We start from the raw sequence: 15,365 nt of genomic DNA on the forward strand, positions 1-15,365 counted from the left end.
CAGGGATCATTGTGGCCCTCGGTGCCATGTGGCACTCACCACACTGTAGTATGTCGTGGTCCTGATATATTCGTCACCCTTACTAAGCACCGCCCATTGTATCTCAGAGAACAGGCAGGTGAGATAAGCTGCCTTGGAGAAATGGCCTGAAGGCGGGATCAGTGCAGAGGAGAGCAAATGAGAAGGCCAAAGCCAGGCCCCTGACCTGCCCTGGGTGTAGGGAACCCACATAGGCAGTGCAGTCTTGTTTTGTTCTTTGTCTTGGGCACATCAGCCTCGGGCTTGGACAGGGGACCCTGTAATCTCCAATCCCCCCTCATCCATTGCTGTCATATCTTTTGGTGCTCCAGGACTGTTTGATTGGAGGCAGATCGTGAAGGGCTGTGCATGTCTCTCTGCTCTTGTAAGATCCTTCTACAAGATCTCTAAGAACACATTTCCGCACAGGAGGGGTATTCTCCATGAATGTAAGGAGATTTTTGGATATTAAAGTGGCACGTAACTAGATAACAGGAACTCACTCGTCTCTGTATCTGTGTGTGTGTATATGCGTGCCTGTGTATATTAGTACATGTGTCTGTGTTGTCTGTGGGTATATGTCTATTTGTGTGTCTTTCTGTCTCTATTTGTGTGTGTATTTATGTTTGCTTGTGTCTCTTTTCCTGTGTCTGTGTGTGTGTCTACCTGAGTGTGTGTACACAAGTATGTGTTTGTGTGCATGTTGCTGTGTGTCCCTGTCTGTCTGTGTGTGTGAGGGGGACACATGCATGCTTCTAAAAAAACAAAAAGAAGAAAAAGAGCCAAGCCCTCCTCCTGCACCATCCCCAGCAGCCCCTGACCTGCCTCCCCTCCCCCTGCACCTTTGTCCTCTAACTTGAGAAGCTTTGTGGACATGAAAGGGCAAAGCCAGGGCCTGGCTAAGAGGCCCAGAACTTTGCTGGCCATTTGGGTAAATGCAGGCAGGGAGGCTGACTCCTGGGTCTTCAGCGTAGCCCTGTCTCCTTCCAGAGTGTCTTTGAGGAATTCTCTCCTATTTCTGTCGTCTATCAGGGGCTATTGTGAGTGGGTGGGGGCGGAGGCAGTTAGGCCCCTGAGCCTCAGCGAGCTTCAGGAACTGTGGGGGACAGACTGTCAGTGCTATTCAGGCCAGGCGTTACTGAAGGCGCTAGTCACACAATAGGCCGGGTCTCTCCCAGGGAAAGGTCAGCAGCTGCCCCCACCCTCTTCCTTAGTGAAACTCAGCTGATTCGTAATGACCTGTCCATATCTGGTGAGAATCAGACTCAGTGCTTTTTCCTTTAGACAATCATGGGCCACAGATCGGTTGCTTTCTCATTTTCCACCCCAGCAGAGCCCTGGTGGCCTCCCCTGGGTTCTGGTTCCAGGTAGATTGTGTTCTCAGGGTAAAAGACAGGCGACTCTCATCTCTTAGATTAATGCATTTGTAACAAACCCTTGAAGTAGCACTGTCGGCCTCTGGCTGAATCGCTGGCCACCGCCATGCATGGCATCTGTCTAAAATCCTGGTTCAGGGACAAGGATGGCCCCCTCCCCCCAGCCCCTTCTCCTTTCCCACCTCCTCTGTCCCAGCCCTTTTTATTTGGGGCGAGCAAAGTAGTTAAAAATGTCAAACTCACAGTATGCACTGTCAACAACACAATGAGAGGGCTGAAATAAAATCCTTCAAGTTCACAGTGATACTTTATACTTACATAGGGCCCTTTCATCAAGAGCCTTCCAGCCTTGGAGCAAGCATTAACCCTTGCTGTGCCAATCTGGGCTATACCTGAAAGCCCCATACCAGAAGAGAAGGCCATTGACTACTACCAAGTGATAACTCTTTTTCTTGGAAGAAATATCAGAACCCAAGCAGATTCTCAAGGGTTGTGTTTTGCATCTCTCCAACCATATCTGTCCTCTCCCCAAATGTCCTAAGTGCCCTATTTGTATCACCAATGTGATAAATAGATACCGTAATGCATAGAGGACACCAGCAAGCAGCCTCCACTCTTCCAAGAGTGAGCCTGACGTGTGAGTATCATTGTGTGAGCAATCTGAACTTAGTCGGCCTCCTTACCTTTGCTTTAGGGATTGCTCTTGTTATAGTTTGATTTAGAAATGTGGGCCACCGTAACATCTGTGGTCACCGGAGCCTGGGGATACCTTTCTCCAGCTATGCTTGGAGCCTTTGCTGTCACACTTGTCTCGGCTGTTCCAAGTTGCATTTGTTGCACCCACTTGTGTCAGAGATGATCTGTAGGGAGGAATGGGTACCAGGAGATGAACTGATCAAAGGGCCCCTTCCTAGGGAACCTGCGTACCTCTAGATGGTTCTATTTTATCCTTTTCTGATTATAGACTATAAAGTCGTATATTTGTTTCCATGTGTGTAACTCGTGCTTCTCTGGATGTGACCCAGGAGCCAAATGAGCATGAGGGGAAGCTGGGTGCTCATCTGAAGATTCTCAAAGCTCCCGAGTCTTCCTTTCTCCCAAGCATGCCTCTTTCCTTGGTGTTTCTAAGCCACAATTTATAGCCTCATTGGCTTCCAATTTTTGATCACATTGACATAAAAGCCAGATTGGCAGGTCATAGGATATCTCTTAAGCCTTTAGTAGGACTAGAGTCTAAAGAAATGTGTACTGAAGCAGGGGAAGACCAGTTACTACAAGAAAGCAGGTGAGAAACAGATTTAAACGCATGTTCTGCAATCGTTTTTCCTCTCAACTGGATGTTGTCCATCACAGAAGGCACCGAATACTCACTCCACTGGGTGCTCTGGGAGCGTCCTGCGGTCTGACGGGCATGCTGTATGCACTCAGCTCTGCGACTTCAGCACATCTCTTTTCAGAGGAGGTGAGCGGCAAGACCAGGTTCCTCGTAGGAACAGAGGTTGCATTCCTTTGGAATGAAGTCTGAAGCTTTGCTGAGTATCCACCGCCACATGTGTGCATACAGGACTAGGGCTTCAGTATTCGGTGTCTGGCACAGGGTACCACTTTCACAGCTTTATGATTCCTGCTGGCATGGCATTTCCTTTTCAACACTTATAATCAGAGGGACCTGGGATCCCGGAGACACTGAAGGATCTGGTCTCCTTGGAACAATGAGAAATCTAGCCTATGGCAGAACACAGGCGGATCCAGACTCCTTGGGACACAGGCGGTCTCGGTTCCTCCAGATAAGGAGAAATCTCAGTTCCACGGGTCGATGAAAGATCTAGGCTATTTGGGAGGCAGAGGAATCGAGGCTCCTGGGAATACTATGGGATCTAGAGCCAATAGGTCACCGAAGGCTCTTAGTCCCTCAGGACACTGAGGGATCCAGATTCCTAAAGTCATGAGTATCTGGGCTCCTTAGGACCATAGGGATCTAGTCTCCTAGGGATATGGAGGGATCTAGGTTTCCAAGAAGGATCTAGGCCCTGTAGGACCCTGAGGGACATTTTTGAGTGCTGGGATCTTTAGCTGGCTACTAGTCTGGCCCTAGTCAGAGTATTTTAATAGTGCATCTCACTGGCCTCGGTTTCCTCTGCCATGATGGAGACAGCATGTGAAATACTGAGTTATTTTAGGGTAAATCCGATCCGCTCCTTGAATAAATGCATCTAGAAATGCTGGAGAAATGGCCACTGTAGGGGAATCAAGGTGTAAAGAAGTATCTGGAGACAGAAGCTGACCTTGCAGAGAAGATCCTTGTAGGTCTCTCGAAGGAGGAATGCATTACCAAGAGGCAGCATGGGAATCTTTGGTTATTTTTCGTACCACCTTTGATTTTTAGAAAATTTCCAGTTGAATACAAAACATTCCCACTCAAAGGTAACAGTGTGAGACGTCACAAAGGAGTGCAGGCCTGGGAGGAGAAAGAAATCCCCTGAGGGGGACTGGGATTCAGGAGCAGAGGGTCACCCAAGGCTCTCAACAGGCGAAGGTGATTCTGCAACATGAGTGGTCCCCTGACTAACATAGGAGGGGAGGAAACTTGACTCTCCTGCACCCCAATCTTCTCCTTAGCTGTTTTTAATACCAAGTTGTAAGTCAGATTGTCTATTTCTATTTCACTCTTGCTTGGGAAAGTCTGACTCATGCAACACCCAGATGACTCCACATGTTCATTTAAACAGGATCTAAAGTCATGTCCTAGACAGACCATAAAAAATAAGAACACAGGGGCTGGGGAGATGTCTCAGCGGGTAAGAGTGCATGCTATGCGGTGTGGCTGTGCATGTCCATGATGCCAGCTCTGTTGTGGGGGTGCAGTGTAACAGGAGGGGTGCTGGGGTTTGCTGGCCAATCAACCTAGACAAAAATAACAAGCTTCAGGTTCATGGAGCGACTGTGTCTCAAAGAAGTAAGGCAGGGAGCAATAGAAGAGGGAGGAGGGCATTGGCCAAACTCCTTTGGGTTCTGAATACATACGCATAAAATCATGTAAACATTGCCAGGCATAGTGGCACATACCTTTAATCCCAGCACTCAGGAGGAAAAGTCACATTTATCTCTATGAGTTTGAATCCAGCCTGGTCTACATAGTGAGTTCCAGGCCAGCTAGAGTTACATACTGAGACCCTTTCTTTAACAAATGATAACAAATAAATAAGTTGTATAAGCATAATCATCTGGGCATATGTGTAGACACACACCTACAACACACACACATCTATAACACACACCTTTTTTTTTCAATAAAAAATAGGAACATGCACGAGATATTTTCTCCCTTCCTCCCTCCCTCCCTCCCTCCCTCCCTCCCTCCCTCCCTCCCTCCCTCCCTCCCTCCCTCCCTCCCTTATGCTATTAAAAGCACTGCAGACCTGAGATAGCTCCTCACTGTATAATAGAATATAGTGTCAGTATGCTTTCCCTATAAGACAGGAAATAGCACCCAGAACCCTATCTTACCTTCGTGGAAATTTCAAGCTATTCTTTTTCTTGGGCTCTCCCCGCTGCCATATTGAAACACAGTTTCTCATCAAGCCTTGGTTGGCGTCGCTGAGTACATTCTAGAACCTCCAGCAGCAGAGAGAATAGACAGACTTGGGTTTCCCGTCCCCGCTCTAGGCCACTGACAAAGTGCCGGGTTCCTTCTTAATAACAGCCCTCCCAGCCATCTTCCTAGCCCAGCTGTCTAAAGACTCACTGGGGTCCGGCTTTTTCACCCTCTCTCTGGAGGCTCCATCATATTAGAGGAGCCATGGCCAGGAGAAGGTCAGACCTTGTATTCACATGTTTTCTCTCATTGGCCTGTCCAGCTCCCCAGCAACCAGTCAGTCAAAGCAATTGTCTTTCCAATCCCTTTGTAAGATGGAAGGAGTCCACGGGGCTGGCAAGTTAGTTCTTAAGTGTAATGGGAAAGAGTGGGTCTTTGAATCAAAAAAGAATACTTAGAAAGTAGCAGTTTTTCCCTTTTTTTTACTCTCTCGTGTGTGTGTGTGCACCCGCGCGCACGCACGCACAATGGCACAAATGGCATGAAGTGCATATGGCGATCAGAAGATTTCCTAAGTTATCAATCTCACTGTCTTCATTGTTTGAGGCAGGGTCTCTCATCATTCACCATTGCCTATGCTGAGCTAACTGGCCCACTAGATTTTGGGAATTACATCCTATCTTGCTACCACATCTGGCTTTATGTGGGTCCAAGGGATCTAAGCTCAGGTCTTCACCCTTCCATGTAAAGAGCTTTGATGTGCAAAGCCTCTTCCCAGCCCAGCCCAGGCCTTCACTGCTCACCTGAATGCCAGATATTTGGTAATGAAACACCTGTAGGTTTTCTTGAGATGCACTCTAAAAATCGTACCACAATTAAAACCTTTTCACTCTTATTTATTTATTTTATTTATTTATTGTGTGTTTGTGTGTGTACACATATGTGCATGAGCACACACCCGTACTAGGGCACATGTCTAGAAATCAGAGGACAACTTGCCAGAGTCAGTTCTCTTTATCCACCATGTGAGCCCTGGGGATGGAACTCAGGTTGTCCAAGGCTTTGGTGGTGAACATTTTTACCCGCTGATCTGTCTCACCAGCCCTCATGATTTTATCATATTATCACGTCAGAAGTAAAATAAGAAAAGCTCAAAAGGCATAAAAAATTATTCATAATAACACAAATGGATGTGGTCTCTGGCTGGAGGAGGTCACACTGTACAAACCGGAATAAAAATTTTCTGTCTTCACTTCCCATGAGTAAGCGGCCATTGTTAAGAACATCCTTGTTCCTTGAGTCTGGTACCACGGTCTCTGCTCTGCTCTCCTATGCTCGTTCTGCAGGCAGCCACTGGCCTCTGTCGCTGTATCACAATGTTCTTAGTTTGCTTCTTCTCCCATTCAGGCATGCACACTTATTTTTACTTTACTGGGCTTTACACAACCCAGAGAATATGCTTGTGCTTGTATGTTACTGCATCTTGTGAGCATATCTGCAGGTTCACGGAGGAGAAGCAGAACTGTTGGGTTTATGAGTTTATATTCTCTGGTTCTTTTGAAACTGGTTGGAAATTTTAATCACCTAATTTGGTGATAAGGTCTAACACAGCCCAGGCAGAGCTCAACTCGCTGTGCAGCTAAAGATGAACTTGAACTTCTGCAGGGCTCGGGGATCATAGGTATGAACTTGTGGGCTAGGTTTATGTAGTGCTGGGAAGCAAAGCCAGGGCCTTATGCATGTTAGGCAAGCACTCTATCAAGGAGCCATATCCTCAGATCTTTGTAGGTAATCCTACCTGTTAACATTGTATTAAAGATCTTCTGGAGACAGATGAGACATGCTATATTTGATTCCTATATGAGAGTGCCTTATTTGAGGGTTTTGAGACCCACCAAATCAATAGTCAGTTGCTATTCTTGGAGAAAATAAGTTTCATAAGTGGAATGAGCATTGACTGGAGTCAGGGAGCTAGATGTGAGGTCATTGTTTTCCAAGGCAGGGAGAATGCATAGTCTAAACATAGACCCCCATCCCCTGGGACCTGCTACCCTCCTTCCTGTCTCCACCCTCAGCGACCTCCCCTCTGCATTCTGGTCAGGATTCCCTATAGCTGTGACTGGGTATAAACAAATAAACAGCACTCACAAGACAGCCGCTGCTCTTAGTGACATTTCAAAGTGGCTTGGGGAGACAAGCACACAGATGGCCAAAAAACAAACTAAAAATACAAGTATATAAAAAGCAGCTAATACATATATAAATAGTGAACCTCATTGCAACAGGCCAAGGGAGGAAGGCTAGGCTTTGGGGCATCACAATAGGGACTCAGGTTGGATGTGGGGACCATCTCTAGGTGGAGGCTAGGAGTGGTGGGATGCTACTTAGGAAAGCCACAAGAACTAGCTAACAGAGACTTTTATTTTCATGGTTGAAAGGAAGTGGAATTTACAGGTTTGTAGTGATATGTAGCAGTATATTTTACCTTATATAATAATGTGTGTGTGTGTGTGTGTGTGTGTATGCACATACATGCCACTGTCAAAGGACAGCTGTGTGGAGTCACTTCTCAGGTCGTCAGGCTTAAGCAACAAGTACCTCTCCTTCCCTGCTGAGCCAACTGGCTGGCCACTTTACTGTTTTTTTTTTTTTTTTAACCTTAAAATTTCATTTAAATGTTTAGTTTTAATTGTATTCTCTTCAACTTTAATTTTTTTTTTATTTTATTTATGTGAGTGGAAGTACACCACACAAGCAGGTCATTACAGTGTTGAGAATCAGAGAAACCCTTCCAGCATTCTGCCCGGGAAACAAACAAACAAGTGACATTTTTGCAAATGCATACAAAATGTCACCCTCAGATTTCTGGGAGCCCTTCCTTTCTAAGTTAAGAAACTTTAGTCTCAGAGCTTATCGCAGAAAGTTGCAAATCAAGACAATCTGCTTGGAAGAAACTTTAGCCAGGTAGGGAGCTCGTGGAAAGACTGACATGGAAACTCAAGACCTGGCAAATCCCCATGTACTTGTGAATTACCCAGCCAGGCAGAGGGTTTGGGGTAGGTGGCTGCCTTGCATTTCAAACTGTCCCCCAAGCTCCTGCTTCTGCAACCTATTCAACATCGCTGGAGAGAGGACTCTCTCACTTTTTCAGACCAGAAAGAAGTCAAGCTGGGGCCAACTTGACTCCGCGGGGGTCACTACAGGCACTTATCACAGGAATCCGTTCCCAGACACCGAATTCACTGCAGAAGAGATCCTCTTGCCTCCCCGCCCCCTCCTTTCTTTTTGACAGTCAGTTAATAAAGACTCAACAGTAAGCAGTTCCCAGTGATGTCATCTGGGACTTTGTCCATAGCGCCTGTATTTACAAGCTCGGAGCAACCACGGAGCCTCAGCCCGGGGCTCCCAGGTCTCCACAAACTCGCCCTGGATCCCAGGCTGGATCGCTGGTTCTGCAGGGCAGATCTTCAAGAAAACCCAGAGTTCTTCTCCGAAGTGTGTTTTTGAATGCTTCGCAAGTAAACAGGATCACGGCGGGACGACAGCGTTGGAGAAAGGCTGTGGGAGCTTTGCAGTTCCCGGCTCCAGGACCTTGTGATTTCCATTCAGCAAAGGGAAGAGCTCCCTCCAAGTAAGACTCTTGGGATTTAACAAAACAAACAAACAAACAAAACAAAACAAACAAAACCGAAGTCTTGTAACAGTTTCCCTCTGATGTTCCCAGCTTGTTTTCCGTTTAAAAGGAGATGCTGTTTGTGGATGATTGCAGGCTCTCTGGCAGCCACAAATATGCATTTGTTCAGAGTAATTATAGTCCTCGCAACTTGGGGTTTGGTGGGGAAGGAAGCTAGCTGCTAACAGGGCTGGGAATTCGGAAGATGGGACTCCAGCTCCTAAAGTAATCCTCCACTTTTTTTTTGCCGGGAGTTGGTTTGTAGTTTTTGTCTTTTAAAATAAATGTCAGCTAACCAAGCAAAACAGTTAGGTTGACCTGGGAAGGGGGTTGGAAATTAGAAGACTTTAAAAACAGAACATGAGTGTGCTTGGGGAGAGAGACACCTGCTTCCTCTCTGCTTTTTTTGGTGGGTTACAGATTTTAATATGAGCATGCTGGTTTCAGTTCATTTTACGCTGCTATAACTTCTCCCTAGTCCAATTCCTCTCTCTCTCTCTCTCTCTCTCTCTCTCTCTCTCTCTCTCTCTGTCTCTCTCTCTGTCTCTCTCTCTGTCTCTTGTCTCTCTCTCTGTCTCTCTCTCTGTCTCTCTCTCTGTCTCTCTCTCTCTCCCCTGCATATTTTAATTTCCCCCTCTTGCTTCTCCTGTCTTCTCTTTTCTCCTTCCTCTCTCCTCTCATCTCTCCTCATCTCCCTTCCCCACACCCCCAACTTCATTCATTTCAGATTTTCAGTCATCTCAATAGCAGCAACCGCTCTGCAGTTTGGGTCTTTCTACCTTGACCCCCACCCCAGTGTTATCTGGAGAAATTCTGGGTGCCCTGATGGACCTTCTGAGTGCATAGCCCACTGACAAGGTCCAACTCTGACACCACTGTCGGCAGGCAGGATTCTCGCCTTTTCTTTCACTTTCCTTGGGGCGCTCTCTACTCTCCAGGCATTCTCTGAGGTTTCAACAGGAAGAATGCATGCAGGTTGCAGCCAGGTCAGGTAGGGTCTCCCTGTCATGCAGCCCGCAAGGGGTGCACAGCTCAGTCAGTTACTGCCTGAAAGTTCTGCTTAAGCGTCTTGCTCGCAGGGGTGTTCTCTGTCCCTGCAGCTCAGACTCTTGCTGGTGGCAAATCCCAGCTGACTGCTGCTCTCCGCCCCTGATGGCTCAGGTCTGATTGGCAAGAAGTGGCTGTTGGCTTGTTAGCTCCTGTGTGCGATCCCCATGACTCATTCTGGGAGACTGGCTCGCTCCTGAATTCAGATGCTCTGTCAGCACCCCAGGAGCCTGTGAGGTGACAGCCTTCATGCCCTTCTGCTGGGAAGCCAGTGAGAAGGGTCTTAATAGTCTTTGACAACTTTCCATGGAATCCTATGGTGGTCTACCTCCTGCCTTCTGGATAGCTCCTGGGTTCTCCATCAGCACATGCCCAGCTTGGAGTATGTCCTATGTACACCTTTTGTAGAGTTGTGTTCACGTTAAAGTATCAGCTCCACCTTATGAGGCAAGGATATGTAGCTCAGGTTAGTTTGAACTCCACATAGCCAAGGATGGCCTTGAACTTACAATCCTCCTGCTTTCACCCCCCACCCCCTAATTACAGACATGCACCACCAAGCTAGGTTTATGTGGTACAGAGGATTGAACCCAGGGCTTCCTGCTTGGTAGGCAAGCACTCTGCCAATCAAGCTACACATAGCCCCATCCTCCTTTTCAGAAGGAAAACCATGACATAAAAAAATCATTTGTCCAAAGATCAAAGACGTCTGTGAACAGAGCCCTGCCAGAGACCCACTAGGGATGGAGTCCCTCACTCAATCCTGTATGCACACATGCTTGTCACTTTTCAGGTGCTTGGCAATTAGAGCAGAAACAAGATCCACAGGTGGCACCTGTGCCTTTTGTAGTCCTGTCCCAGGACTCTGTATAGGTGCACGGTAAGGGTGGGCTGGCAAATACAGAACATTCTCGTTTGGGTTTGGGCTCTGGCTATATTGTTTTCTTCTTTCCTTTCTCTGTCTCTGTCTCTCTGTCTCTCTCTCTCTCACACACACACTCTTCCTTCCTTCCTTCCTTCCTTCTTTCTTTCTTTCTTTCTTTCTTTCTTTCTTTCTTTCTTTCTTTCTTTCTCTCTTCCTTCCTTTCTTTATCTCTCTACCACCCTCGCATCCTTCCTTTCCTGTTTTTTTGAAACAGTTTCTCGGTATTGCTCTGGCTATCCTGGAACTCACACATAGCACAGAAGAAGGTACATGTCACATACTGAAGTGTATCAACTATGGTCTTTATTTATCTTGTTCAGATCCGTACCCCTTTTTAGACTTAATGATTCAATCATCAAGGTGGGAGTCATACTCAGGTGTGGTTAGAGATCCCTCAGGTGATGCAGCTGGAACTCACGGTTCAGTTACTAGGAGCTGCTGTCTGGTGGCAGACAGTTTGGGACCCATATGCTCACTGGCAATGCTCCACTCCCGTCCTCCTGCAGCTGGCATACGGCACCTCCTTTTGCATCCAGGCCTTTGTTTGTACTTTCTGTCCTAGGAGAAGCCTTTCTTTCCCTCTCCCTCCCTCACCACAGTCAGGGGTCCCATGTACCAGGGATCAGGGTGCCCATTGGTTTCCCTTCAGCCTCTGTGTGTCATGGGGTAGATCCAGTCCTGAGTCCCAGCACTTAAGGTTCGCTCTGTCTGTCACTGCCTTTGGTAGATGGTGCACTAAGCACACAGATGAATATTGTTTCCCAAATTCCTTCATTCTCTCTTTGCATCTTCAATCTGGCTTTTTCTCATGGCACCATCTCAGAGCCATTTCTAGTTCTCCTTCATGCTCAAGTCATGTCTGCCCTCCCCACTTCTGGGAGAAGTCTATAGTCTTTCAAACCATCAGCTAGTCTCTCTGCCCTTGCTTCTGTCGGATGAAGTGATCGCATGTGGTGAGATGCTGACCAGATGCTTTTATAAAGGTGAAACTCTACAGCCCCATTTAAAGTGGCTGGGGCTGCTCAGGGTTAAGAGCACTGGCTGCTCTTCCAGCAGACTGAGTTTGGTTCCCAGTCTCATATCTGGCAGCTCACAACCACCTTTAGCTTCAGCTCCATGGGATCTGATGCCCTCTTCTGGCCACTGCAGGCAAATGCACTCATATGCACACACACACACACCCAGCATAATTAAAAATAAAACAAATCTTTTAAAAATGCACAATTAAAAGTTAGTATGAATCTTTTAAAATCTATTATTACATTCCACCTTTACCACTGGATTCTAATGGGTTTGAGGTCGGACTCGTGAACTGAAAAATTGTGGTTTAATGTATAACCCAATACCTCACCTAGTCCATAGCAAAGGATGAGAAAAAGTACAAGTGCATGTTTAATAATCTCTGTAACAGCATATTAAACTGTTCCCTTCCTACAAGCATGACTGAGTGATTACCTTGCAAAGCCCAGACTGCTTATCATGTGTGATCTCATTAATATTCTTACTTGAACAGCCAAGGGGAAAAATAGTTGAGGTTACGAAAGGCTGAGTATTGTGTGCAGGACACATGGGTAGTAGGAGGAGTCAGGATTGGAACCTGCAGCTCACACTCCTCACCTTTCAGTGTGCTTCTTTGTGGGTGCACAGGGCTAATTGACTTAAGAGCCTCACCTGGCATGCAGCGTGGGTCATTCACATCTGCCCTAGACCAACTGCCCTGGAACACTGATAAATCAGATGGACACCACTAAGTGCCAGCCAGAGGAGCCAGTGACGTGTTCTTTCTTCAGAATCAGCTGAAGCCAATGTCCAGCTCTCTGGTGGTGTGTGTCACTACCGTCAGGTGTCACATGTGCCATGGATCAGGGTGCTCATTGGTTTGGCCTTCAACCTCTGTGTGTCACAGGGCAGACCCATTTACTATTACTCAGAGATGAATCTACTGTAGATTAGCCCAACTTTATGGTTCTGAGCATCCAGCTCATTTAAGTTCTTGGTGTGGGTGTTTGTAGATTCAGCGTGGTCAAATGATAGCTCAGAGATCAGGTTAAAAGCAAAAATTGTAAGCAGCAGTTGGACTTTTGGTTGGTCCCTAGTCCCTAGGCACTACTAAAGAAGTAGTGCTTTGTGGAAGTGTAGTTTTTATTTTTGAGAGACAGCCTCTTGTTGCCCAAGCTGGCTTCAAACTATGCTATGTAGCCAAGGATGACTTTGAACTCTTGATCCGTTAGCTTCTAACTCCCTAATGCTGGGTTTGCAGGCGTGCATGCACTGCTACAACAATAGTTCCGGTGTGCTGGGAGTGGACTCCAAGGCTTCATGCATGCCAGGAAGGCAGTCTGCACACTGACTACATCCCCAGACTGCAGTAGTTTATACACATACAAAGATGCAGAGGCCTATCTGTCCGTCTCTTTAGCTGTCTGTATATCCATATACCTTTCTGTTAGTTATATGCCTTGGAGTGGAGTTGTGACAGTTCTACAGATGTTCTAATTTGGTAAATGCCAGTAAGACATATAAAGTAGCCACAGTCAGTTCTTTTCCCTAAACACTGCATCTGAGTCTTATCTGTGTGATTGGGTTTCACCCAAGACTTGGATGCAGTTTGTCAGGGTGCAGAGTTGGTTTTGGGATGTTAAAAACTGGTCTTCATTTGATTGGTTTTAGATACAGTCTTATGGAGCCTGTTCTCCCGTCAAACTCACTATCTAGCTGAGGGTGACCTAGCTGGTTCACCTGTTTCCACCTCCCAAGTGTAGGGATTATAGGTGTGCACAACTATGCCCCATGGATGTGGTGCTATGGGGCACCACATTGAACCCAGGGCCTCACACATACTAAGCAATTGTTGTACCAACTGAGCTATATCCTGAGCCTATGAAAGCGGACTTCAACAGCCAGAGAGGTTTAGGCCGAACACTGGGAAGAGTCCCTGGACAGTTTACACATAAGTAAGCTGACAGGCACGTCCTTTCTCCGTTCTCTCATCTTACAAGGTTTAAAGCCTTTGGAATGTCAGGTTCTCAACTGCACTTCCTTTTAACAAATGAAAGAATAAACCCATTGGGTGCACAGAGCATGACCCACACGTCTGCCATGCCTCCACACAGACTGGTCTGACAAACTGTGTCCTGTCAGTCTGGAAACCTCAGTTACACAGGGAACTTCCCCATTGTTCCATAAATTAATCTTGGTAGTTTTCAGAGTGCGAAAACTGATCTCTCCTCTTAGAAATAAACATTATTGGATTAGTGAGTCCTTTGGCTCGACTTTGGACGCTCTGTGAGAACCTAGTGGACTGAGTTCAAGAGAAACGTCCCAAGCCTGGTTTGCAACATAAGACCAGATAATAACACAGCCTACGAGTGACGGTGTTGAACGAGAGAAGACCTGTTGCTTCTGAAATGTGGGGACAAGCGTTACTGTCAAATGCCCATCTGAAAAACTGCCCTACACAGAGTGCACGCTTCATTTGGCAGATTGAATCTGGAAGCGTAGAACTGATCCAGGCCTGTTCAAACGATACCCCAAATCACTCCATTGTCAGTGTCTAGTGGTTTAAGACACTTTAAAAATCAACTAAGTGGCCCGGGGAGGAGGGGGAGGTGTTGGCCCAATGGGTAAAGCACTTGTCGTGTAAGCAACAGGATCAGGGATTGGATCATCAAGCCCCACATCATGCCACGTGAGCATGGTGGCCCAGCTGTAATTCCAGCTTCAGAAGGTGGAGACCGAATCCTGGAGCAGAATGTCTAGGGAGACTAGCCATATTGGCCAGCTCTGGGTCGACTGAGAGACCTTGACTCTATAAGTAAGGTGGACGAGTGATGGAGAATTTTCTGCACACATGTGTACCCACGTGTCTGTGAATATGCCCACATAGGTGTAAGTATGAAGGCAGATAACCATCTTAGAACTGCTGATACGTTTATGTAGCTTTATGCTTTCATGCGTGTGAATATCAGAACTGAGGGGAGGTGCTCACATGATTACATGAAGGGACATTGCTAGGCTCAGCATCCTCACAAGGTAGTCCCTTGACCATCCATCCACACACCATTCCCCGGGCCTGTTCTTTGGTCACAATCATTTTCAGCTGCTTCCCCCATTTAATTTTTGTTTTATTAGCATATATTAACTATATATGACAGTGCTTATTCCCTCCCTCTCCTGCCGATCCCCCTCTCTTCTCAACAAGCCCCCCCCCCCCGCCCCATCTACTTTTATGTCTCTGTCTCTTTCTGCTTTTCTTTCCTTGGGGGTAGTGGTAGTAAGCCAATGAGTTTCATTAGGGTTGGGCAACTTACCAATGGTTACACCACGGAAGAAAATGTCTCTCCTGCTACCAGTGATCACTAGTTGCCTAGAGATCCTCAGGGATGGGAGGCCCCTTGAGTCTCTCCCTACTCCATGATGGATTTTTGGCAGACTCCATTTTGTAATGATATTTCCAGGTAGAACTCCTTTATCAGAGTTATATGTCAAGCCGGGTGGTGGTGGCGCACGCCTTTAATCCCAGCACTTGGGAGGCAGAGGCAGGCGGATCTCTGTGAGTTCGAGACCAGCCTGGTCTACAAGAGCTAGTTCCAGGACAGCCTCCAAAACCACAGAGAAACCCTGTCTTGAAAAAACAAATCAAAAAACAAAACAAAGCAGAGTTATATGTCAAATTATTCCCAATTATGCTTGATAACAATACATCTTTCTCCCTCCCTCCCTCCCTGTTCATCATTGTGATTACATCACAGTTTTGATTAAAATATATTTAGTGCTTATTTTTTTTTATCA

General features: G+C 46.6%; 1 protein-coding gene across 2 annotated transcripts in view; it reads left to right on the forward strand.

Annotated features, from left to right (window-relative positions):
• Positions 1–8,484: 8,484 nt before the first annotated feature.
• Positions 8,485–15,365, forward strand: part of Nckap5 (NCK associated protein 5) — an 843,848-nt gene continuing 836,967 nt past the window's right edge. For both annotated transcript variants that reach the window (XM_057769610.1, XM_057769613.1), the window contains exon 1: positions 8,485–8,560. The gene's annotated coding sequence lies outside the window, so the exon portion shown is untranslated. The remainder of the gene's footprint in view (positions 8,561–15,365) is intronic.

Source organism: Chionomys nivalis, chromosome 5, assembly GCF_950005125.1.
Source record: "Chionomys nivalis chromosome 5, mChiNiv1.1, whole genome shotgun sequence".
Classification (NCBI taxonomy): domain Eukaryota; kingdom Metazoa; phylum Chordata; class Mammalia; order Rodentia; family Cricetidae; genus Chionomys; species Chionomys nivalis.